Consider the following 25765-nt stretch of genomic DNA (forward strand, 5'->3'; position numbering starts at 1 on the left):
TTAGAAGTCAATAACCATCAGAGACTTAGGAAATTCACAAATACCTGGAGGTTAAACAACACACTCCTAAACAATCAGTGGGTTAAAGAAGAAATAGGAAGAGAAATTGCTAAATGTATAGAGACGAATGAAAATGAGAACACAACATACCAAAACCTATGGGATGCAGCAAAAGCAGTGCTAAGGGGGAAATTTATAGCACTAAACGCATATATTAAAAAGGAAGAAAGAGCCAAAATCAAAGAACTAATGGATCAACTGAAGAAGCTAGAAAATGAACAGCAAACCAATCCTAAACCAAGTACAAGAAAAGAAATAACAAGGATTAAAGCAGAAATAAATGATATAGAGAACAAAAAAACAATAGAGAGGATAAATATCACCAAAAGTTGGTTCTTTGAGAAGATCAACAAGATTGACAAGCCCCTAGCTAGACTGACAAAATCAAAAAGAGAGAAGACCCATATAAACAAAATAATGAATGAAAAAGGTGACATAACTGCAGATCCTGAAGAAATTAAAAAACTTATAAGAGGATACTATGAACAACTGTATGGCAACAAACTGGATAATGTAGAAGAAATGGACAATTTCCTGGAAACATATGAACAACCTAGACTGACCAGAGAAGAAGTAGAAGACCTCAACCAACCCATCACAAGCAAAGAGATCCAATCAGTCATCAAAAATCTTCCCACAAATAAATGCCCAGGACCAGATGGCTTCACAGGGGAATTCTACCAAACTTTCTAGAAAGAACTGACACCAATCTTACTCAAACTCTTTCAAAACATTGAAGAAAATGGAACGCTACCTAACTCATTTTATGAAGCTAACATCAATCTAATACCAAAACCAGGCAAAGATGCTACAAAAAAGGAAAACTACCGGCCAATCTCCCTAATGAATATAGATGCAAAAATCCTCAACAAAATACTTGCAAATCGAATCCAAAGACACATTAAAAAAATCATACACCATGACCAAGTGGGGTTTATTCCAGGCATGCAAGGATGGTTCAACATAAGAAAATCAATCAATGTGTTACAACACATTAACAAGTCAAAAGGGAAAAATCAATTGATCATCTCAATAGATGCTGAAAAAGCATTTGACAAAATCCAACATCCATTTTTGATTAAAAACACTTCAAAAGGTAGGAATTGAAGGAAACTTCCTCAACATGATAAAGAGCATATATGAAAAACCCACAGCCAGCATAGTACTCAATGGTGAGAGACTAAAAGCCTTCCCTCTAAGATCAGGAACAAGACAAGGATGCCCGCTGTCACCACTGTTATTTAACATTGTGCTGGAAGTGCTAGCCAGGGCAATCCGGCAAGACAAAGAAATAAAAGGCATCCAAATTGGAAAAGAAGAAGTAAAACTGTCATTGTTTGCAGATGATATGATCTTATATCTAGAAAACCCTGAGAAATCGACGATACACCTACTAGAGCTAATAAACAAATTTAGCAAAGTAGCGGGATACAAGGTTAATGCACATAAGTCAGTAATGTTTCTATATGCTAGAAATGAACAAACTGAAGAGACACTCAAGAAAAAGATACCATTTTCAATAGCAACTAAAAAAATCAAGTACCTAGGAATAAACTTAACCAAAGATGTAAAAGACCTATACAAAGAAAACTACATAACTCTACTAAAAGAAATAGAAGGGGACCTTAAAAGATGGAAAAATATTCCATGTTCATGGATAGGAAGACTAAATGTCATTAAGATGTCAATTCTACCCAAACTCATCTACAGATTCAATGCAATCCCAATCAAAATTCCAACAACCTACTTTGCAGACTTGGAAAAGCTAGTTATCAAATTTATTTGGAAAGGGAAGATGCCTTGAATTGCTAAAGACACTCTAAAAAAGAAAAACGAAGTGGAAGGACTTATACTCCCTGAATTTGAAGCTTATTATAAAGCCACAGTTGCCAAAACAACATGGTACTGGCACAAAGATAGACATATAGATCAATGGAATCAAATTGAGAATTCAGAGATAGACCCTCAGATCTATGGCCAACTGATCTTTGATAAGGCCCCCAAAGTCACTGACCTGAGCCATAATGGTCTTTTCAACAAATGGGGCTGGGAGAGTTGAATATCCATATGCAAAAGAATGAAAGAGGACCCCTACCTCACCCCCTACACAAAAATTAACTCAAAATGGACCAAAGATCTCAATATAAAAGAAAGTACCATAAAACTCCTAGAAGATAATGTAGGAAAACATCTTCAAGACCTTGTATTAGGTGGCCACTTCCTAGACTTTACACCCAAAGCACAAGCAACAAAAGAGAAAATAGATAAATGGGAACTCCTCAAGCTTAGAAGTTTCTGCACCTCAAAGGAATTTCTCAAAAAGGTAAAGAGGCAGCCAACTCAATGGGAAAAAATTTTTGGAAACCATGTATCTGACAAAAGACTGATATCTTGCATATATAAAGAAATCCTACAACTCAATGACAATAGTACAGACAGCCCAATTATAAAATGGGCAAAAGATATGAAAAGACAGTTCTCTGAAGAGGAAATACAAATGGCCAAGAAACACATGAAAAAATGTTCAGCTTCACTAGCTATTAGAGAGATGCAAATTAAGACCACAATGAGATACCATCTAACACCGGTTAGAATGGCTGCCATTAAACAAACAGGAAACTACAAATGCTGGAGGGGATGTGGAGAAATTGGAACTCTTATTCATTGTTGGTGGGATTGTATAATGGTTCAGCCACTCTGGAAGTCAGTCTGGCAGTTCCTTAGAAAACTAGATATAGAGTTACCATTTGATCCAGCGATTGCACTTCTCGGTATATACCCGGAAGATCGGAAAGCAGTGACACGAACAGATATCTGCACGCCAATGTTCATAGCAGCATTATTCACAATTGCCAAGAGATGGAAACAACCCAAATGTCCTTCAACAGATGAGTGGATAAATAAAATGTGGTATATACACACGATGGAATACTACACGGCAGTAAGAAGGAACGATGTTGTGATACATATGATAACACGGATGAACCTTGAAGACATAATGCTGAGCGAAATAAGCCAGGCACAAAAAGAGAAATATTATATGCTACCACTAATGTGAGCTTTGAAAAATGTAAAACAAATGGTTTATAATGTAGAATGTAGGGGAACTAGCAATAGAGAGCAATTAAGGAAGGGGGAACAATAATCCAAGAAGAACAGATAAGCTATTTAACGTTCTGGGGATGCCCAGGAATGACTATGGTCTGTTAATTTCTGATGGATATAGTAGGAGCAAGTTCACAGAAATGTTGCTATATTAGGTAACTTTCTTGGGGTAAAGTAGGAACATGTTGGAAGTTAAGCAGTTATCTTAGGTTAGTTGTCTTTTTCTTACTCCCTTGTTATGGTCTCTTTGAAATGTTCTTTTATTGTATGTTTGTATTCTTTTTAACTTTTTTTTCATACAGTTGATTTAAAAAAGAAGGGAAAGTTAAAAAAAAAAAAAAAAGAAAAACAAGGAAAAAAAAAAAAAGATGTAGTGCCCCCTTGAGGAGCCTGTGGAGAATGCAGGGGTATTCGCCTACCCCACCTCCATGGTTGCTAACATGACCACAGACATAGGGGACTGGTGGTTTGATGGGTTGAGCCCTCTACCACAGGTTTTACCCTTGGGAATTCGGTTGCTGCAAAGGAGAGGCTAGGCCTCCCTATGGTTGTGCCTAAGAGCCTCCTCCCGAGTGCCTCTTTGTTGCTCAGATGTGGCCCTGTCTCTCTAGCTAAGCCAACCTGAAAGGTGAAATCACTGCCCTCCCCCCTACATGGGATCAGACACCCAGGGGAGTGAATCTCCCTGGTAACGTGGAATATGACTCCCAGGGAGGAATGTAGACCTGGCATCGTGGGACGGAGAACATCTTCTTGACCAAAAGGGGGATGTGAAAGGAAATAAAATAAGCTTCAGTGGCAGAGAGATTCCAAAAGGAGCCAAGAGGTCACTCTGGTGGGCACTCTTATGCACACTTTAGACAACTCTTTTTAGGTTCTAAAGAATTGGGGTAGCTGGTGGTGGATACCTGAAACTATCAAACTACAACCCAGAACCCATGAATCTCGAAGAGAGTTGTATGAAAATGTAGCTTATGAGGGGTGACAATGGGATTGCGAAAGCCATAAGGACCACACTCCACTTTGTCTAGTTTATGGATGGATGAGTAGAAAAATAGGGGAAGGAAACAAACAGACAAAGGTACCCAGTGTTCTTTTTTACTTCAATTGCTCTTTTTCACTCTAATTATTATTCTTGTTATTTTTGTGTGTGTGCTAATGAAGGTGTCAGGGATTGATTTGGGTGATGAATGTACCACTATGTAATGGTACTGTAAACAATCGAAAGTACGATTTGTTTTGTATGACTGCGTGGTATGTGAATATATCTCAATAAAATGAAGATTAAAAAAAAAAAAGTTTGCCTTTAAGAACCGGAAAAAAAAAAAAAAAAAAAAAGGGAAGACTATAGGGCCATGACTGAAGACACATACATATTCTCCTCATTTGACTGGAATTTTTTCATTTTTCAAATTAGGATTGGGAAGAGATAACAGAGAAAGGGTAGTTAAAGAAACAGGGATACCATGGATGAATAAAGTCTGCATGTGATGAGGGCATGAGAGTATGCAATTGGAGAGATTAGATTACAACACAAGGAGAATCACTTCCATTGTATCATAAATAGTCAGATATGAGGATACAGGTATGTTTGTAGATTCAGAAGTGGTCAGGAAAGAGTTAACTCAGCAGATCTGTGTTGCTCAAACCCTACGTGTTCAAAAGTAGGACGGGCCTTTGGTCAGATCCTGGAAGATAACTTCTGAGTCCTTGCAAAATTATGCACACTTTTGTATGCCTCAGGCCCTAGGCCTTGCTTCTGCAGTGTGACATTTTAGGCATACCCTAACTGCAATTTACAACAAACACCAGTTTTTGCTTGAATGTCAGTCACATTGGCATAGCATGCATATGGGTTTCATCTGCTATTGACAAAACTCTAATTTTTCATTCTAGGGCTGCAGACTGGAGTTGTAATCCTTATCGGCCTTAGGTAGATATTTGCCATAGGCCTCAAGTGACTAGATCAATAAACACTGCTGGATTAGTAAAATGCCCTGAATATCACTCAAAAGCATCTCTAAGCATGTGCATAATTGAGGATTAATCCATCATGTAATTATCTTACAAGCAAAATAACACAGTACTGCAATGGTTTCATGAATAGAAACTGCATCATTAAGTTATCAATTGCTATGTTCTCAATTATGGGTAAGCAAACTTTTTGTTCAAAGGCCAGAAAAGAAATATTTTAGGCTCTGTGGACCATAAGGTCTCTGTTGCAAAAACTCTGCCATTCTAGTGTGAATACAGCCAAACATAGCACATAAACAAGTGGGTGTGACTGTGTTTCAATAACAAAATTTTTTTTTTGGCTTTTATAAAAGGGGGTTTATTTGGTTACACAGTTACAGTCTTAAGGCCATAAAGTGTCCAAGGTAATGCATCAGAAATTGGGTACCTTCACTGGAGGATGGCCAATGGTGTCCGGAAGACCTCTGTTAGCTGGGAAGGCACATGGCTGGCATCTGCTCCAAAGTTCTGGTTTCAAAATGGCTTTCTCCCAGAACTCTCTAGGCTACAGTTCATCAAAAATGTCACTCTTAGTTGCACTTGGGGTATTTGTCCTCTCTTAGCTTCTCCGGAGCAAGAGTCTGCTTTCAACGGCTGTCTTCAAACTGTCTCTCATCTGCAGCTCCTATACTTTCATTAAAGTGTCCCTCTTGGCTGTAGCTCCTCTTCAAAATGTCACTCACAAGTGCACTGAGTTCCTTCTGTTATGTTAGCTCATTTATATGGCTCCACTGGTCAACTTAGACCCACCCTGAATGGGCAGAGCAACACCTCCATGGAAATTATCCAATCAGAGTCATCACCCACAGCTGGGTGGGGCGCATTCCAAAGAAACACTCAAAGAATTACAATCTAATCAACACTGATAATGTCTGCCGACACAAGAGTACATCAAAGAATATGGCTTTTTCTGGGGGACATAATACATTCAAACTTGCACAGAAGGTTAAATTTTTTAATGAATAAATACATAGAAAGCACTTAGAACAGTGCCTGGGACATAGCAAGCACTTAATGTGTGTTAGCTACTATTAATTTTACTGGAATGTGTCCAACACTGTACATCACTGATATATGGAACTGCCTAGATTACCCATTGGGCTTCTTAAGTAAGTGGCATCCATGTACCAGGCCTCCTAAAGCAATGAGATTCAGTCTGTTGAAAGACAGCTCTGCAAAGATACCTCCCTGGTTCCCGGGAGGAGGCTGAAGCAGGTTCAGTCTGGTATGCAAATGTGGGTTAGGTAAAATGCAAATGAGACCGCAGCTGTAGAGTTAAATACACTCGTTCAGTTCAGTTCCATAATCCCTCACTTAAGTTTTGCTTCTCCAATCACCTCTTAGGCATGTGCCACTGGTGTATTATTGGCTATTATTGGACTAAGAACAGCATATTGGAGAAACTGCCACAACTCTGCAGACATGATGGATCATTAGTATCCACCTTCCTAAATTAATAAGAATGCACTTTAACACCATCCAATGGGTTAGATTCAGGTAATTAAAAAAGATTAGAGAGAAGACTCCCTATAAGGACATAGTGACACACAACTTCAAATTGTACAGGAGCATGGCAAAATATTTCATAAAAAAAGGCAGAGACAGCCTCACCTGCAGAAACTTGGATAAGTCACTTTCTTTTTTTTTTTTTATCTTCATTTTATTGAGATATATTCACATACCATGCAGTCATACAAAACAAATCGTACATTCGATTGTTCACAGTACCATTACATAGTTGTACATTCATCACCTAAATCAATCCATGACACCTTCATTAGCACACACACAAAAATAACAAGAATAATAATTAAAGTGAAAAAGAGCAATTGAAGTAAAAAAGAACACTGGGTACCTTTGTCTGTTTGTTTCCTTCCCCTATTTTTCTACTCATCCATCCATAAACTAGACAAAGTGGAGTGTGGTCCTTATGGCTTTCGCAATCCCATTGTCACCCCTCATAAGCTACATTTTAATACAACTCTCTTCGAGATTCATGGGTTCTGGGTTGTAGTTTGATAGTTTCAGGTATCCACCACCAGCTACCCCAATTCTTTAGAACCTAAAAAGGGTTGTCTAAAGTGTGCATAAGAGTGCCCACCAGAGTGACCTCTCGGCTCCTTTTGGAATCTCTCTGCCACTGAAGCTTATTTCATTTCTTTTCACAACCCCCTTTTGGTCAAGAAGATGTTCTCCATCCCATGATGCCAGGTCTATATTCCTCCCGGGGAGTCATATTCCATGTTGCCAGCGAGATTCACTCCCTTGGGAGTCTGATCCCACATATGGGGGTGGGCAATAATTTCACCTTTCAAGTTGGCTTAGGTAGAGAGAGAGGGTCACATCTGAGCAACAAAGAGGCATTCAGGAGGAGGCTCTTAGGCAAAATTATAGGGAGGCCTAGCCTCTCCTTTGCAGCAACAGTCTTCCCAAGGGTAAATCCTGTGGTAGAGGGCTCAACCCATCAAACCACCAGTCCCCTATGTCTGTCATCATGTTAGCAACCATCCAGGTGGGGTAGGCCAATAACCCTGCATTCTCCACAGGCTCCTCAAGGGGGCTTTACATATTTTTTTCCTTGTTTTTTTTTAACTCTTTTTTTTAAATCATTGATTATATTGTAGTGAGAATTGAAAGCCAGTGAGTTGTGGTTCTCCAACTTTGCTGGAATTAGAATCGCAGGGGAGCTTTCAAAAATCCCAAAGTCCAGGTCACACCCCAGACCAATTAAACCCAAATTTCTGGGGTGAGGCCCAGGCATTGGTTATTTTTATACTCCCCAGAAGATTCTGATGAGCACCCAAGTTTGAGGACCAGTAGGTAGGAAAAAGTGAGGAGGTGTGTGCTCTTGTTATGCCCATGACATTGTTATTGGCTAGTAGAATGCCTGTTAAAAGCACTGATTTAGGACTTTTACCAAAATAATATCACATGCCTGATGTTCATGCAAAATCCAGTCTTGATACAAATAAGCATTAAGGGTTAAGCAAGGTAGGGAGTTGCTTTATTTCTTATATTATGATTCCTAGGCCTTGGAAATAATAGGGGGAAAAATCAGCTATAATTGCTCTAGTGCCAGGTCCTTACAGCGTACTTGAGAAATAGATACTATTATTCCCATTTTACAGTTGAGGAAATTGCTGCTCCATGAAGGAAGTAAGTTTCCGAGGTTGCCCAGAGCATTAGAGCTGGAATCAGGATATGAACCAGGCCCTGCTAACTATACTTGGCTGCCTCGTTGTTGTTTTTTTAATACAGTATTCAAGTATAATTTACATATTGTAAAATTCACCTATTTTATCTTTACAATGATTGTTAGAAAATTTACAAAGCTCAGTAATCATCACTGCATCCAGTGTGAAAACATTTCCATCACCCTGAAAAGATCCATCATGTCCATTTGCTTGACTGCTTTTTAAACAACATTGGACTAGAAACCTGAAAACTTGGATTCTAGTCCCAACCCTGTCATTTATATAGTCCTCTGATCTTGAATTCTTTAACCTCTCTGAGTTTCAGTTTTTTGTCTTTTTTTTGTTGTTGTTATTGTTTTGTTTTTCTTTTTAAATTAGTCACTTAGAAATGATAATTCCTGCCATGGGATAAAGGTCAAATAGAATAATGCATAGGGAAGTGCGAGGTAACTAAGAAGAGCTGAGAGTGGAAAGTGCTGCTGTTGTTTTTCTTTTAATATGCTAAAAATCATTTGCACCTTCCAAGTTCTTTGGATCTGTAACTGAACTTAAAGAGAGTTGCAATAACACGAGGCTAGATTTTTGTTTCTCCCTCCTCATTTTTCTCCTCCACCAACACTTTCAGCCCACTGAGGTCCTTTGGGAGTTCAAAACCTGCAGCAGCCATCTTCATTGGTGATGGTGTCCACCCCTCCTTGGCTCAGAGGTGGCAGCTGATATATAGGCCAGTGTGGTTTGGAGCTCTGCTTGGGTTCTTAAGGGGGCTTAGCCATCCCTGGCAGAAGCCTGGGGTACCCGTATGCTCCTGTAATGACCAGCTGTCAGGGAGATGCATGGTGTCCTTTCAGCAGGAGAACACAAGCAGATGAGGTGGACAGTGGTATTTCTCTGGCCACTTAATTAGCATTCTGATAGATGACGAGAGAGGCCCAACTGAGATGTGTTCCATCACAGATGCTAGGAAATGAGGCCAAAGGATGATGATATTCATCTAGATCCCAAATAAACAGTCAACTTTGAGCTCAGTATTTCATGGACCAAACCTGCTTTTATTTCCATTGTTTTAATCCTTTTCCTGAGCTGGTTTTCCCCTTTCATATAGCTTAGTCTATGAGCATCTTGCCATGTCTTCTTTGGCCTTGTAATTTATTCCAGCTATTAGCATTGATAAATGCTCACTGAAATATAAATACAGATGAATCTTCATGCAGTTAATTACCTGTCCCTCTTTCTTCTTCTTGCAATGCTTGGGTCTTGCTTTCCATATGGCTGAAACACCTAGAAATTCTCACAGACTGTCCCTCTAGTATCTCCTTTTAGATTCATCACAGCTTTTTGATGGCTCCCAGTCAATCTCAAGTAGTTGTGATTTGCCCTTTGCTCTGGTCTAATGGTCCATCCAGCATGCAGGGAAGATAAGAAACGTGTCTTGCATCCAGAGGTCAAACACACATGGGGGCAGGGTTAAATAGGAAAGAAGGGCATGGTGTCTTGATGCGCTTGTTACTGTGTCTTCTCCATCTATTTGCACAATAACAGGTCAATGTCTAGCTCTTGCTTCAGAAGCAAAGATCAACCTCTTTATATTGTGACAGCCCCAGTCAGATTTAAGAAGAAGGAATTATGACATCAGTGGAAGATTTCCCCATCATGTTTAAAGTTTGTTCCCACAAGTATTCGTTGGGTACTTATTATGTGTGAGACACAGTGCCAGGCGCTAGGGATTAACATGATAAGCGTGTGATGAATAAAAGGCTCAAGTGAATTAGTATTAAGCCAAGGAGAACCAGAGGAGCATATGCTCATGAAGAGAGTGGCATTTCTCTGCGTGTCCCTGGAGTTCCAGGGCCTGGATGATGCATGCTGGTCTTCTCCATTGACCTTACCCGAAGAGTCAGGGGGATAAACAACCCTGTGCACCCAGATCTCCCACTTTCCCACTGAAACTAGGCACCCTCCACCACGTGAGAGAACTGGAGCTCCCCCCTCCTGAGCATCAGGCAGCCTTCACTGTCCCCAGCCACAATGGGAAGCAGGAATAGACAGCTGTGCTGGGAAAGGCAACGGTGATATAAATACATGTTTAATTGCACATCAATTACAATTACTTACTAGGCTGCATTTATTTAAATGCAGTGTAATTAGAGCAAAAACCTTGATTTAATCATAACCTTATCAAATGCAGATCCCGTCAGCTTCCTGTGCCTGCACAGTCTGTGTCTCCCTCTGTGCCGGTTCCAAGGGGAGGGGTGGTGACAGCATCCTTTTGGGGCAGGAAGCCCTTGTCAAGTGTTCTCTCCTCATCCAGAGCCCCCGCCCAGAAGTGGTAGAGCAGTTCATCCTGTCCTCATCTTTAGCCATTCTGATAAGAGGGCCTCATTAACCAGAATGACTTATTGAAAATACAACTCATCCCTGATGGCGGGCTTCATAACCCAGGAGCCCCAGATCAGTAAGGACATTGCTTAGGTGCAGCCTCAAGAGATAAATTACTCTTTGGAATGTTCCCTCTCACAGTCCCTATATCTGATTTCTTATCAGCGTTGATGGGCCCTGACTTGACATTACTGCAAAGGGGTGGACAGAGGCAGGCAGGCTGTCTTTTACAGTTAGCTCCAGGCTACGCCTTGGTCCACGTGCCTCTATCTTTCATTATCTCCTGGCTTCGCTGCTCTGGCCTCCTTGGAGGCTGAGATGCTCTCTCTGAGGTTTTTGAAAGAGCATGTCCCCTCTCAGCCAGTGTGCTTAGAAGCAATACCTGTCATGCCCCTAACCGCACAAACTTCCCCCTGGTGTTTGGGGGTCCTCTCTTCAGTGACCTCCACGGTTTTGGAGAGAGAATGTGGAAACCAACTTTATCCCCGTTTCATGGATTGGAAAGTAGATATCTAGATCTAGCAAAGGCAGACAGTAACAAGAACAGGCAAATTTGTTAATTTGACTTATGGATCATTTATTCCTTCACACAGTTTTCTCCTACCTCTATCTGCCAAGAAGAAAAACTGTTACATTTCTGGTGCTTTAATGATAATACGCAGTGCCTATTGAGCACCTACTATGTTACAGGCACTGTTTATGCATTGTCCTTCACAGTCAAGTGCAGGGTACTTACTGTTATTATTTCCATTCTGCAGAGGAGAAAACTGAAATTCAAAAAAGGGTTAATTACCTGGCCTGTGTTCATGAAGTGGTAATGCAGACTTGGAGCCAGGCACTGCATTATACACTTTATGTATTTTGTCTCATCTTGTTCCTACAACAGCTTGATGATTGGGTGTTATTCTTACTTTGCAACTGAGGAACGTCAGGTTTGAGAGGTGAAGCTAAGGACAGAAATTTTCAGGGCTAAAAAGGGATGAAGCCAAGCCCTCCATGCCCACCCAGTCTCACCCAGTGGCTCTGTATCCTGGTGGGCAGCAGCCCTAGCCATCCAGCTGCACAATCCAGAAACCCAGGCACCATGCTGGGACCTTCCCTCACCTCCACGGCATACCTATCCCCAACTCCTGTCCATATGATATATGAAATTCCCCCCAAATGTACCCGTATTCTTCCTTCCCTGTAATCTCTTATTTGAACTTCTGCAGTTGCTGCCTAGCTGGACATCCTATTTTTCCTATTTATACCATCCAAATCATTCCTTATATATTAACCCGAATGAACTTGAAAAATGAAATTGTGTTCCTATCACTCCTTGGCTTAAACCCCTCTCTCAGCTTCCCATTCTTCTTATGGTAACATTTCTCTTTAATATGCAATCCTTATCCATCTCTCTAGCTTCTTCTCAAACCTCTCCTGCCTCCTTGCTCCAGCCATTTGGTTTCCTTTCACATTCTTTCCTGAAACAGAGGCTTGACACATAATATCCCTTTCCCTGGGGTATTTTCTTAAACTCTCCCCTTTCCTAGTTAATTGCTCCCCGTCTTGAAATGCCAACTTAAAAATGACCTCTTCAGTGAGATCTTCTCTGACCATTCCCTGAACTTCCTGTCATACACTTACATTTCTCATCAAATATCAATGATATACTCAGGTAACTATTTCATTCATGCCTGGCTCCCCTCTAGACTGTAAGACCTAAGAGGGCAGGGACTAAGCCAGCCTCACTTACCCAGATCTCTCTACCCCTAGCATGGTGACTGATACCCATAAGGTACTCCATAATTATTGATTGAAATAATAAGTGAATGTACTGAATTCAGTCTGTCATCCATTTCTTCATTTATTTCTACCTAGCTTCCTCTCTTTTCCACATCATCTTTACCGTCTCCTATGCTGAATGTCTTCTTTCAACAATTTTTTGTTTGTTTGTTTGTTTGGGGCCATTATAGTCTCAGATTTTTGCTTTTGTTACCATCCTTCATTAGAATTTTTCTTTCCTTCCAGAATAGCTTTTCTGGTTCTCCATCTTCAGTTTGCCCAGGAAGTACCTTAAAGATACTGTACACAGGCTGAGGTCCCCTGACATCACTTTGGCAAATATTATGTAAGTCTGTGCTGGTGATATAATATCTGTAGCACAGAGTTTAACATGAACCCCTGGGAGGGAGACATGTTTAGAGCTAGAAGAGGGTATAACCAGGAAAAAGGTAAAAGCTAAGGATGAAAACAGAAGTAATTGCTTACAAAGAGATACTAGAGTGAAGAAAATAATTGAAGAATTGGATTTAACAGAGCCTCTTAAAGTGCAATGGGATGGGTCCATGGGAGAAAATTTGCCAGCCCAAGCCATTATTCCTGTAAGACTGGGTCACACACTATGCTAAATCCCAAGGCTGGAGACAATTGGAAAGCAGATTCTGTGCTCAAAAAGTCCTTGGTTCACAGCCTACTCTTGTGTGTTTGTGTGTGGGGGGGTGTGAAATAAGGTAGTCAGATTAGGCCTGAAAAACCACTTTGTGCCAAATACTGGGACCATGTGTCTCCCTCATCAGGCCATCTTTTAGGTTGTTTTATCTTTAATCCTTTAAACAATTCTATTTTACAAAGAAGAATCAGAACTTCAGAGAGGTTAGTTGCCTTTCCCAAGGTCACACAGCTTCCAAGTCACAGGACAAAGACACAAAACTAGATCCAATTGCTGCCAAAGCTCATAACTTTCTTCTGTTGCTATGCTGCTATATTATTCATGAAAGCCAGTTCTAAGGCATATGGAAAAGGGAAGAGTTGATGCTCATTGTTGGATAGAGAATGTTTCTCAGAAGAGTCTAGCTTTGATGAGTCCACTGATGGATGTTTCTGGCACTACCTGTTACTCTGGATGGATGGAGCAGTTCTGCCCACACCCCAGGTAGGGTCTTGGCCACAAGCAGTGGTGACCCAGATGTTCCTATCCATGCAGAGAGCATTCAAGGATCCTAACTGAATGCCCACATGCCAGGTGCTAGGTTACAGAATTGCACAGGGTAGAGACCCTCAAATAAGGACAGACCTCTTCTTTTATAAAAGGGAATTGACCTCCCATAGAGGTAGTGTGAAAGTGAGGGCAGCCTTTAGACCCTTCCCCTAAAATTCATCTCCCATAACCAGCTCTGTGTCAGAGATCCATAGTGCTTGGGATATGGCCTTTGGGGTTCAAACATTGCTACTTCTCAAAGCTTTTGTTTTGTTTTTGTGTTTAGTAAAACTCTCTGCTGTCTAGACAGGTTACATTTTGGGAAAGTACCAAGCATAGGCCTTGACATGAGGGGCTCAGCCAGCAATGCCGGGTCAGGGGTAAATGACACCCTAGAAACCATGAAGGAAGGGCTGGGGCACTGGAAGATAGTTTACAAGAAGGATATGTGTGTGTTGGAGAGAACTCGGAGGCATGAATTAAGGGATGGAAGGAGAATACTAACTTACACCGTCATCATTTTGGTGTTCTGTGGAGGATAAAAAGCTTTGGAGTCAGACGCTAAGAAGTTAGATGACCTCGGACAATTTACAGATACTCTTTGAGCTCAGTTTCACTGTCTATAAAATGGGATGAGCCTTCCATCTAGAACTGTCAGAGCATGAAATCCATAGTAGAAACTAATTGAGCATAATCATATGTCTACTTCCAACTTTTGCTTAGTTCTGGTCTGATCCAGAAAAGGTCTTTTTACTGTTCAACAATGGATTGACTTGGGGGTACATGTTCCGAAGCCCTACAAACCTGACTTTACCATTTACCAACTGTGGAAGCTTGGGCAAGTCACTAAGCCTCTCTGATCCTCAGTACGTATCTGTAAGAGGAGGACAATGGCGCCCACCACTCAAGTCATGTTTTGAGGATGATGCATACACAGCTCCCATTCAGTTCCCAGAACACGGGGGTTCTCAATGCACTGTAGCCATGATTATTATTAATTTTACAACCACCATAAGAGAAACCTCCCCCCCCCACACACACCCACCATCCATTCCCTTTTTTTATCTTCATTTTATTGAGATATATTCACATATCACGCAGTCATACAAAACAAATCGTACATTCGATTGTTCACAGTACCATTACATAGTTGTACATTCATCACCTAAATCAATCCCTGACACCTTCATTAGCACACACACAAAAATAATAAGAATAATAATTAAAGTGAAAAAGAGCAATTGAAGTAAAAAAGAACACTGGGTACCTTTGTCTGTTTCTTTGTTTGTTTCCTTCCCCTATTTTTCTACTCATCCATCCATAAACTAGAGAAAGGGGAGTGTGGTCCTAATGGCTTTCCCAATCCCATTGTCACCCCTCATAAGCTACATTTTTATACAATGGTCTTCAAGATTCATGGGTTCTGGGTTGTAGTTTGATAGTTTCAGGCATCCACCACCAGCTACCCCAATTCATTAGAACCTAAAAAGGGTTGCATATAGTGCATAAGAGTGCCCACCAGAGTGACCTCTGGGCTCCTTTTGGAATCTCTCTGCCACTAAGTTTATTTCATTTCCATTCACATGCCCCTTTTGGTCAAGAAGATATTCTCCATCCCATGATGCTGGGTCTACATTCCTCCCTGGGATTCATATTCCATGTTGCCAGGGAGATTCACTCCCCTGGGTGTCTGATCCCACATAGGGGAGAGGGCAGTGGTTTCACCTGACAAGTTGGCTTAGCTAGAGAGAGAGGACCACATCTGAGCAACAAAGAGGCATTTGGGAGGAGGCTCTTAGGCACAAATATAGGGAGGCCTAGCCTCTCCTTTGCAGCAACAGTCTTCCCAAGGGTAAATCCTGTGGTAGAGGGCTCAATCCATCAAACCACCAGTCCCTTATGTCTGTGAGCATGTTAGCAACCATCACAGTGGGGCAGGCCAATATCCCTGCATTCTCCACAGGCTCCTCAAGGGGGCTCTACATATCTTTTCCTTTTTTTTTTTTTAACTTTTTTTAATCAACTGTATGAAAAATAAAAAAACATAAAAAAAATTAAAAAAAAACACAATAAAAGAACATTTCAAAGAGACCATAACAAGGGAGTAAGAAAAAGACAACTAACCTGAGATAACTACTTTACTTCCAACATGTTCCTACTCTACCCCAAGAAAATTACCTAATATAGCAACATTTCTGTGAACTTGTTCCTACTATACCCATCAGAAATTAGCAGGCCATAGTCATTCCTGGGCATTCCCAGAATGTTAAATTTACCCATGATAGCTTATCTGTTCTTATTGGATTATTGTTCCCCCTTCCTTAATTGCTCTCTAAAGCTAGTTCCCTAAATTCTACATTATAAACCATTTGTTTCACATTTTTCAAAGTTCACATTAGTGGTAGCATATAATATTTCTCTTTTTGTGCCTGGCTTATTTAGCTCAGCACTGTGTCTTCAACGTTCTTCCATGTTGTCATATGTTTCACATCACTCCTTTTTACTGCCGTGTAGTATTCCATCGTGTGTATATACCACATTTTCTTTATCCACTCATCTGTTGAAGGACATTTGGGTTGTTTCCATCTCTTGGCAATTGTGAATAATGCTGCTATGAACATTGGCGTGCAGATATCTGTTCATGTCACTGCTTTTCGATCTTCTGGTTATATACCAAGAAGTGCAATTGCTGGATCGAAGGTAACTCTATATCTAGCTTTCTAAGGAAGTGCCAGACTGACTTCCAGAGTGGCTGAACCATTATACAGTCCCACCAACAATGAATAAGAGTTCCAATTTCTCCACATCCCCTCCAGCATTTGTAGTTTCCTGTTTGTTTAATGGCAGCCATTCTAATCGGTGTTAGATGGTATCTCATTGTGGTCTTAATTTGCATCTCTCTAATAGCTAGTGAAGCTGAACATTTTTTCATGTGTTTCTTGGCCATTTGTATTTCCTCTTCAGAGAACTGTCTTTTCATGTCTTTTGCCCATTTTATAATTGGCTGTCCGAAGTATCATCATTGAGTTGTAGGATTTCTTTATATATGCAAGATATCAGTCTTTTGCCAGATACATGGTTTCCAAAAATTTTTTCCCATTGAGTTGGCTGCCTCTTTACCTTTTTGACAAATTCCTTTGAGGTACAGAAACTTCTAAGCTTGAGGAGTTCCCATTTATCTATTTTTTCTTTTGTTGCTTGTGCTTTGGATGTAAAGTCTGGAAATGTCTGCCTAATACAAGGTCTTGAAGATGTTTTCCTACATTATCTTCTAGGAGTTTTATGGTACTTTCTTTTATATTGAGATCTTTGGTCCATTTTGAGTTAATTTTTGTGTAGGGTGTGAGGTAGGTGTCCTCTTTCATTCTTTTGGATATGGATATCCAACTCTCCCAACCTCATTTGTTGAATATCTTCTTTGTCTCTTATAATGTCTTTGCAGTTGAAGACTACTTGTCCAATATTAGTATAGCTATGCCAGCTTTCTTTTGGTTGCAATTTGCCTAGAATATTTTTCCATCCTTTCTCTTTCAGTCTCTTTGTGTTGCAGTGTCTAAGATAAGTCTCTTGTAAACAGCATATTGATGGGTCATACTTTTTAATGCATTCTATCAATGTATCTTTTAATTGGAGAATTTAATCCATTCCCATTCAAAGTTATAACTGTGAAGGGAGTTCTGGAATTTCCCTCTTATTTTTCCTTTAAGTTACCCTTACTAATACTCCTCATTTCTATGCTCTTCTCCAGAAGTCTCTCTTCTTTTTTTTTTTCTCAGCTGGTAGAGCTACCCTTAGTATTTCTTGTAGGTCAGGTCTCTTGTTAACAAATTCTCTCAGCATCTGTTTGTGAACATTTTAAACTCTTGCTCTATTTTGAAGGAGAGCTTTGCTGGATAAAGAATTATTGGCTCTCAATTTTTCTGTTTCAGAGTTTTAAGTGTCATACCACTGCCTTCTCACATCCATGATGCCTGCTGAGTATTCAGTAGTTATTCTTATGTTGTTCCCATGTATGTAGTGAATCACTTCTCTCCTGCTGCTTCAGAAGTTTCTTCTCTTCAGCATTTGGCAATCTAATCAGTATATGTTTCACAGTAGGTGTATTTGGATTTATTCTATTTGGAGTTCATTGGCTATCTTTGATTTGTATATTTACATCATTTAGAAAGTTTGGGATGTTTTCCTCTACTATGTCTTGAAACACTCTTTCTTGCCCTTTGCCCTTCTCCTTCTGTGACACCAAAGATTCTTATATTTCTTTGCTTCATGTTGTCCATCATTTCTCTGAGATCCATTTCAAATTTGTAATTTTTTTCCCATTTGTTCTTTTGTGTGTTCACATTCAATTACTCTGTCATCAAGTTCACTTATTTCTTTTGCCTCTTCAAATCTGCTATTGTGTGTCTCTAGCATATTTTGAATTTGCTCCACAGTGTCATTTATTTCCATAAGTTCTGCTATTTTAAAATTTACTCTTTCAAATTTTTCTTTATGCTCTTTTAGAGTCTTCTTTCTTTATGTCTTTAGCCATCTTGTTGAAGTATTTTTGGAGAGTTGTTCTTCTTTAATTAATTGATCCAAATTTTGGGTCTCTTCTGGTTTTTCAGTTTGTTCATTTGGCCTGTCCATATCCTCCAAGTGCTTTGTATATTTCTGTTGACTTTGGGGCATTTGCTTGTCTTGATAGGGTTATTTTGGAAATGCAGAATTATTTGAGTATTTTTAGGTAATTTGGTAAAGCTATAGCTTGCTGGAGTGAGTTTCCCAATCCTACCATCAGGTGGTGCTTTTGAGGTACATCTTGCTGGGGTGCAGTTTCCCTAACTTACCAGTAGGTGGCACTCTCAAGTAGGTCTTTCCAAACTTCTCCTTTGTGGTGGGTGGAATCCAAATAGGGTGGGGTACCAATCAGTGCACTGGATCTCTGTGTGCATTGGGGACTGTTGTGTCTTGGGGCTGCAATGTGGGCCTCAGCAAGCAGGCTGGGATTCCCCTGCTGATGGAACATGAGCCTTGTCTGCCCACTCCCTGCCTGCCATGCACCTGTGAGTCTCCCTTGTGTGAGAGGGCCTCCTGATCATCCATATGGTGCCTCTCCCTTTGCCACTTCTCACCATTGCACCCCCTGTACTTCTGTGGTGGAAGAGAAAATGCTGCCTGCTGGGTTCCCTCACAGGAGCTCCCTGCCATCTAGCTGTGGAGAATCACCACCCCAGCAAACTGTCAAGGTAGGTGCACAGGAGTGGAGAGTTTTGGTTTGGAGAAGAGTGTAGAAATGAAGATTATCAGGAAGGGTAAAAAGAGAGAGAGGAAAATAAGACATGATATATAAAATCCAAAAGATGAAATGATAGAAGAAAATACTGCCCTTACAGTAATAATGCTAAATGTTAATGGATTACTATCCCCAATAAAAAGACAGGTGGAATGGATTGAAAAACAGGACCCATCTATATGCTGTCTACAAGAAACTTACTTTAGACACATGGACAAAAATAGGCTGAAATTGAAAGGTTAGAAAAAGATATTTCATGTAAACAGTAACCAGAGAAAGCATGAGTAGCTATATTAATATCAGACAAAGTAGGCATTGAAAGGTAAATCATTAAAAGAGACAAAGAAGGAAACTGTATATTTATAAAAGTGTCAATTCATCAAGAAAATGTAACAATCATGGATATTTATGCTTCAAGCCAGAGTGCCCCAAAATTCATGAGGCAAACACTGAGAACACTGAAAGGAGAAGTAGATAACGCCACAAGAATAGTTGGAGACTGATACACATCTATCATCAATGTGTAGAACAACTAGACAGAGGATCCACAAGGAAACAGAGATGTTGAATTTTATGATAAATGAGTTAGACTTGACTGTCATTTATAGAACACTACACCCTACAACAGCAGGACACAAATTTTTCTCAAGTGCTCGTGGAACATTGTGTAGGATAGACCACATGCTGGATCACAAAGCAAGTCTCAACAAATTTAAAAATACTGATATTATAAAAAACACTATCTCACATCATATTGGAACAAAGAAGGAAATAAATAAAAGTCAGAAGATTGTAAAATTCACAAATATATGGAGACTAAACAGCACACCCTTAGTAAACCAGTGGGTAAAGGAAGAAATTAAAAGAGAAATTAATGAATACCTTGAGGCAAATGACAATGAAAACACAACATATCAAAACTTTGAGATGCAGCAAGGACAGTGTGCAGAGAGAAATTTATTGCCATTAATGCCTGTATTAAAAGGGAAGAGAAAGTAAAAATTGAGGAATTAGCTGTCCACCTGGAGGAACTAGAGAAAGAACAGCAAAATAACCGAAAGCAAACAGAAGGAAAGAAATAACAAAGATTAGAGCAGAGATAAATGACACTGAGAACAGGAAAACAATAGAGAGAATCAACAAAACCAGAAATTGGTTCTTCAAGAAAATCAACAAAATTGATGGACCCCTAGCTAGGATAAAAAAATGAGAGCAAATGCAAATAAATGCAATCAGAACTGGGAAAGGAAACATAACTACTGACCCTGGAGAAATAAGGGAGAAAATGAGAAGATACTATAAGCAAATATATGCTAATAAACTGGAAAACTTACATGAAGTGGACAGCTTCCTAGAAAAGCATAAATAATCAACACTGACAAGAGAAGATACAGATGACCTCAGCAAACCAATCACAAGAGATTGAGTCAGTCATCAAAAAGCTCCCCCAAAAAGAAAAGCCCGGGACCAGATGGCTTCACCTGTGAATTCTACCAAGCATTGAAGAAAGAATACCAATATGCTCAAACTCTTCAAATAACTGATGATAGGGAAAGCTGCCCAACTCGTTCTATGAAGCCAACATCACCCTAATACCAAAATCAGATAAAGATACTGCAAAAAAAGTTATAGACCTATCTCTTTAAAGAATATAGATGCAAAAATCCTCAACACAGTACTCACAAATTGAATCCAGCTGCATATTAAAAGAATTATACATGATGACCTGGTGGGGTTTATTCAAGGTATGCAAGGCTGGTTTAACACAAGATAATCAATTAATGTAATACAACACATCAATAAATCAAAGCAAAAGAACCACATCATCATCTCAATTGATGCAGAAAAGACATTTGACAAAATTTAGCATCCTTTCTTGATGAAAACAATTCAAAGGATAGTAATAGAAGGGAATTATCTCAATATGATAAAGGCGATATATGCAAAAACCACAGCTAACATTGTACTCAATGGGGAGTGACTGAAATCTTTCCCTCTAAGATCTGGAACAAGACAGGGATGCTCACTGTCACCATTGTTATTCAACATTTTGTTGGAAGTTTTAGCTAGAGCAATAGGGCAGGAAAAAGAAATGAAAGGCATCCAAATTGGAAAGAAAGAAGTAAAACTTTCACTGTTTGCAGATAACATGATTCTAGATGTAGAAAATCCAGAAAAATCTACAGCAAAGTTATTAGAGCTAATCAATGAATACAGCAAAGTGGCAGGCTACAAGTTCAACACACAAAAATATGTAGTGTTCTTATACATGAGTAATGTGCAACAAGAGGGAGAAATTTAAAAAAATCCATTTACACTTTCAACCAAAAAATCAAATATTTAGGAATAAATTTAAGGAAGGCCACTGAAGATGTATTTTAAAAAACTACAAAAAACTACTAAAACATATTGAACAGGACCTAAAAAAATGGAAGAAAATGCTTTGCTCATGGATTGGAAGACTAAATATAAGTAAGATGTCAACTCTACCTAAATTGATTTATAGATTCAATGCACTACTAATTAAAATCACAACAACTTATTTGCAGAAATAGAAAAACCAATAACCGAATTTATTTGCAATGGCAAGGTGCCCCAAATAGCTAAAAATATCTTTAGAAAGATGAACAAAGTGGGAGGTCTCACACTACCTGACTTTAAAGCATATTACAAAGCTACAGTGCTCAAAACACCATGGTACTGACATAAGGAAAGAGATTGAGTGTTCAGAAATAGACTCTCACATCTATGGACTATTGAACTGTGATAAAGAGGTCAAGCCATAGCAACAGGGGCAGAGAAGCCTCTTCAATAAATGGTGTTTGGAGAACTGTATATCCATTTCCAAAAGAAAGAAAGAGGACTCCTACCTCACAACTTATACAAAAATTAACTCCAATTGGATCAAGAACCTATACATAAGCCCTAAGACTATAAGTCTCTTTGAAGAAAACATAGGGCAATATCTTAAAGATTGTGTGATAGGAGGTGGTTTCCTAGACCTTAAAACCAAAGCATGAGCACCCAAAGAACAAACAGACAGATGGAATCTACTCAAAATCAAACATTTTTGTACATCAAGGGACTTTGTTAGAAAAGCAAAAAGCCTACACAATGAGAGACAATATTTGGAAACCACATACTGATAAGGGTTTAATATCCCAAATATATAAAGTGATCCTACAACTCAACAACAGAAAGACAAACAACTCAATTAAATAATGGGCAAAAGAAATGGACAGACAATTTTCTGAAAAGGAAATACAAATGGCTGAAAAACAGTTGAAAAAATGCTCAACTCCATTGGCTATTAGGGAAATGCAAATCAAAACCACAATGAGATATCATCTCATACGTACCAGAATGGCCATTATACAAAAAACAGAAAATTAGGAGTATGGATAGGATGTGGAGGAAGAATCACACTTATTCATTGCTGGTGGGAATGTAGAGTAGTGCAACCATTCTGGAAGACAGTGTGGATGTTCCGCAGGAAGCTAAGCATAGATTTGCCATATGACCCAGCTATTCCATTGCTAGGTATATACTCACAGGAACTGAAAAGTTAAGACATAAAAAGACATTTGTAAATCAATGTTTATTGCAGCATTATTCACAAATGCCAAGACATGGAATCAGCCCAAATGTCCGCCAATGAACGAGTGGATAAACACAGTGTGGCATATACACATGATGGAATGTTATGCAGCTGTAAGACAGAACAAAGACAGAATGTATAATAACTTGGATCAACTTGAGGAAATTATGTTGAGTGAAGTTAGCCAGAAACAAAAAGACAAATACTGTATGGTCTTACTAATATGAACTAATATTAATGAGCAAACATTGAGAGTTAAAATCTGAAAACACAAGCTAGCAGGAGACAGAAAGTGGGTAGAGATCAGGCATTTGATGCTGAAGGACTACAGAATGTTCAGCCATGTTGTATAGATCCAGAATACAATAACATAATTTAGTGTGAAAGTAGAACAATATTGTAAGTACACTGAAAAAAGATGTCTGTGAATAAAGCTGAAAGAGGTGGGAAAGGGGAATATATGACACCAGAGGTAAAGATAGTTGAAAAAGACTGGGAATGTACAACTTTGCAAAAACTGCAGTGGCCACTCTTACTAAATGTACAAATATAAAAATGTTTTTACATGTGGGAGAACAAATTAATGTCAGCAATGCAGAGTGTTAAAAATGGAATGGTATTTGGGAAAAAATATAATCAAAGCAAACTGGAGTCTATGGTCAACAGTAACATTGTAATATGCTTTCATTAAAGGTAACAGAGGCAATATATAAAAGATAAATGTGTATGAGAGGGGTATATAAGGGGGGGCTATGGGATTCTTGGTAGTGGGGTTGTTTTCTGTCCTTACTATTGTATTGTATGACATTTTATTTTTATCTTTATTATCTTTTTTTACTATTCACCAAAAATAACAGTTTTTCATAGTAATCAATATGCTCAAGTCCTGACTGTGGTGATAATTATTCAACTATATGATGATATTGTGAACAACTGATTGTACACTGTAGATAATTGTATGGTATATGAATATATCTCTAAAAAATTGCAGAAAAAATATAAATAGGAGTAAAAGTGCTGGAGAAAACATGGAGACAGTGATGTACATATTTACTGTTGATGAGGCAAAATGATGTGTCCTTTCTGGAGGTCAGTGTGGTGGTTCCACAAAAGCTAAGTATGTGTGGGCAATAAGGTCATGCAACTTCATTATGGGGTATGTCCTTGGAAGACCTGAGAGAAGAGACATGAATGGACATTTACACGCTTGTGTTTATGGAGGCAGTATCCATGGTTTGCAGTGGCTGGAGGTGGCCTAAGGGTACACTAAGTGAGGAAAAGAATGGTGAACTGTGGTGTATGCATACAATGGAATATTGAGCAACCATCAGAAGAAGTGAAGCTGGGAGACATGCAAGGAGGTGAATAGATCCCATAGACAGCATTTTGAGTGAAATATGCCAGAAACAAAGACAAACAGTATAATGCCTCACCAATATGGACTAATTACAATTTTGACCTGACATCATGGGATTGAGAACATCTTCTTGATCAAAAGGGGGATGTGAAATGAAATGAAATAAAACTTCAGTGTCTGAGAGATTTCAAATGGAGTCAAGAGGTTACTTTGTGGACATTCTTAGGCACCATACAGATAACACCTTTTAGGTTTTAATGTAAAACCAAATGAAGCCATGCCCATCTCATCTCATTTAGGTTAGATTTTGTCAAGAAAGGGTGTAACACAACTAATTAACAATCTCTCTAGGAGCATTTCTGGTGGATAATGGAGGGGTGAACTCATAATATTCCTGCTTGCTGATCCACATCTGCTGGAATTTTGGCAGTGAGGCCAGTATGAAGCCACCAATCCACACAGAGTACTTGTGTTCAGGGGGGCAATGAACTTGATCTTCTTCATGCTGGGCACCAGCATTGTGATCTCCTTGTGCATCCTGTCAGTAATGCCTGGAAACATAGTGGTCCCACCAGACAGGACCATGTTGGCATAGAGAGCCTTGTGGATGTCCACATCACACTTCATGATGGAGTTGAAGGTAGTTCCATGGATGCCACAGGATTCCATGACCAGGAAGGAAGGCTGGAAGAGGGCAACAAGGCAGCAGAATTGCTCACTGCAAATGGAGATGAACTTCCCATCAGGAAGCTCATAGCTCTTTTCCAGGAAGGAGGATGAGGCAGTGGTGGCCATCTCCTGCTCAAAGTCCAGGACAACATAGCAGAGCTTCTCCTTGATGTCATACATAATCTCCCTCTCAGCCATGGTGGTATATCTGTAGCAAGACTCCCTGAGGATCTTCATGAGGTAGTCTGTCAGGTCACAGCCAGCCAGGCCCAGATGCAGAATGATCTGGGGCAGGGCATAGCCCTTGTATAGGGGCACAGTGTGGGTGTCCCCATAACCAGAGTCCATGACAATGCCCATGCTGTGACCAGAGGCATACAGGGACAGCAGAGCCTGGATGGCCACATACATGGCAGGGGTGTTGAAAGTCTCACAGGTGGCCTGGGTGATCTCACAGTTGGTCTTCATGTTCAGGGGGCCTCAGTCAGCAGCACTGGGTACTCCTCTGAGGCAACATGCAGCTTGTAGAAGGTATGGTGCCAGATTTTCTTCATGTCATCCCAGTTGGTAATGATGCCTTGCTTAATGGGGTACTTGAGGGTCAGGACACATCTTTTCCTCTGGACCTCATCACCCACATAGAAGTCCTCCTGGCCCATGCCCATCATTATGTACAGGTGCTGGGGATGCCCCATAATGGATGGAAAGGTGGCCTGGGGTGAATCATCACCTGCAAAGCCCACCTTGCACATGCTGGAGCCATTGTTGACCATGAGAGCAATGAGGTATTTATCCGTGGTGAGCTTTGAGGTGATGGGCATAAACTGGTGGTGGTGATGGAACAGCAGGAGGCCTGTGCTCATGGGATGGACACAGTCCCAGTGGCCTAATATGGTTTTAATATCCAGAATAAATAAAGACATCGTACAAATCAAAAACAAAAAACAAAGAACCCAATTAAAAAATAGGCAAAAGACATGGGCAGACAGTTTTCCAAACACAAACTAGAAATGGCTAAGAAACATATGAAAAGATGCTAAACTTCACTAGCTATTAAGCAAATGAAAACCAAAACCAGAATGAGATACCATTTCACACCTATGAGAATGGCTGTTAAAAGAAAATACAAGTGCTGGAGAGGATGTGGAGAAATAGGTAC

General features: G+C 39.7%; 1 pseudogene; it reads right to left on the reverse strand.

Annotated features, from left to right (window-relative positions):
- Window positions 1-24284: 24284 nt before the first annotated feature.
- LOC119532696 lies at window positions 24285-25469 on the reverse strand (annotated as a pseudogene).
- Window positions 25470-25765: the final 296 nt, after the last annotated feature.

The sequence above is a fragment of the Choloepus didactylus genome, chromosome 4, assembly GCF_015220235.1.
Source record: "Choloepus didactylus isolate mChoDid1 chromosome 4, mChoDid1.pri, whole genome shotgun sequence".
NCBI classification, from domain to species: Eukaryota; Metazoa; Chordata; class Mammalia; order Pilosa; family Megalonychidae; genus Choloepus; species Choloepus didactylus.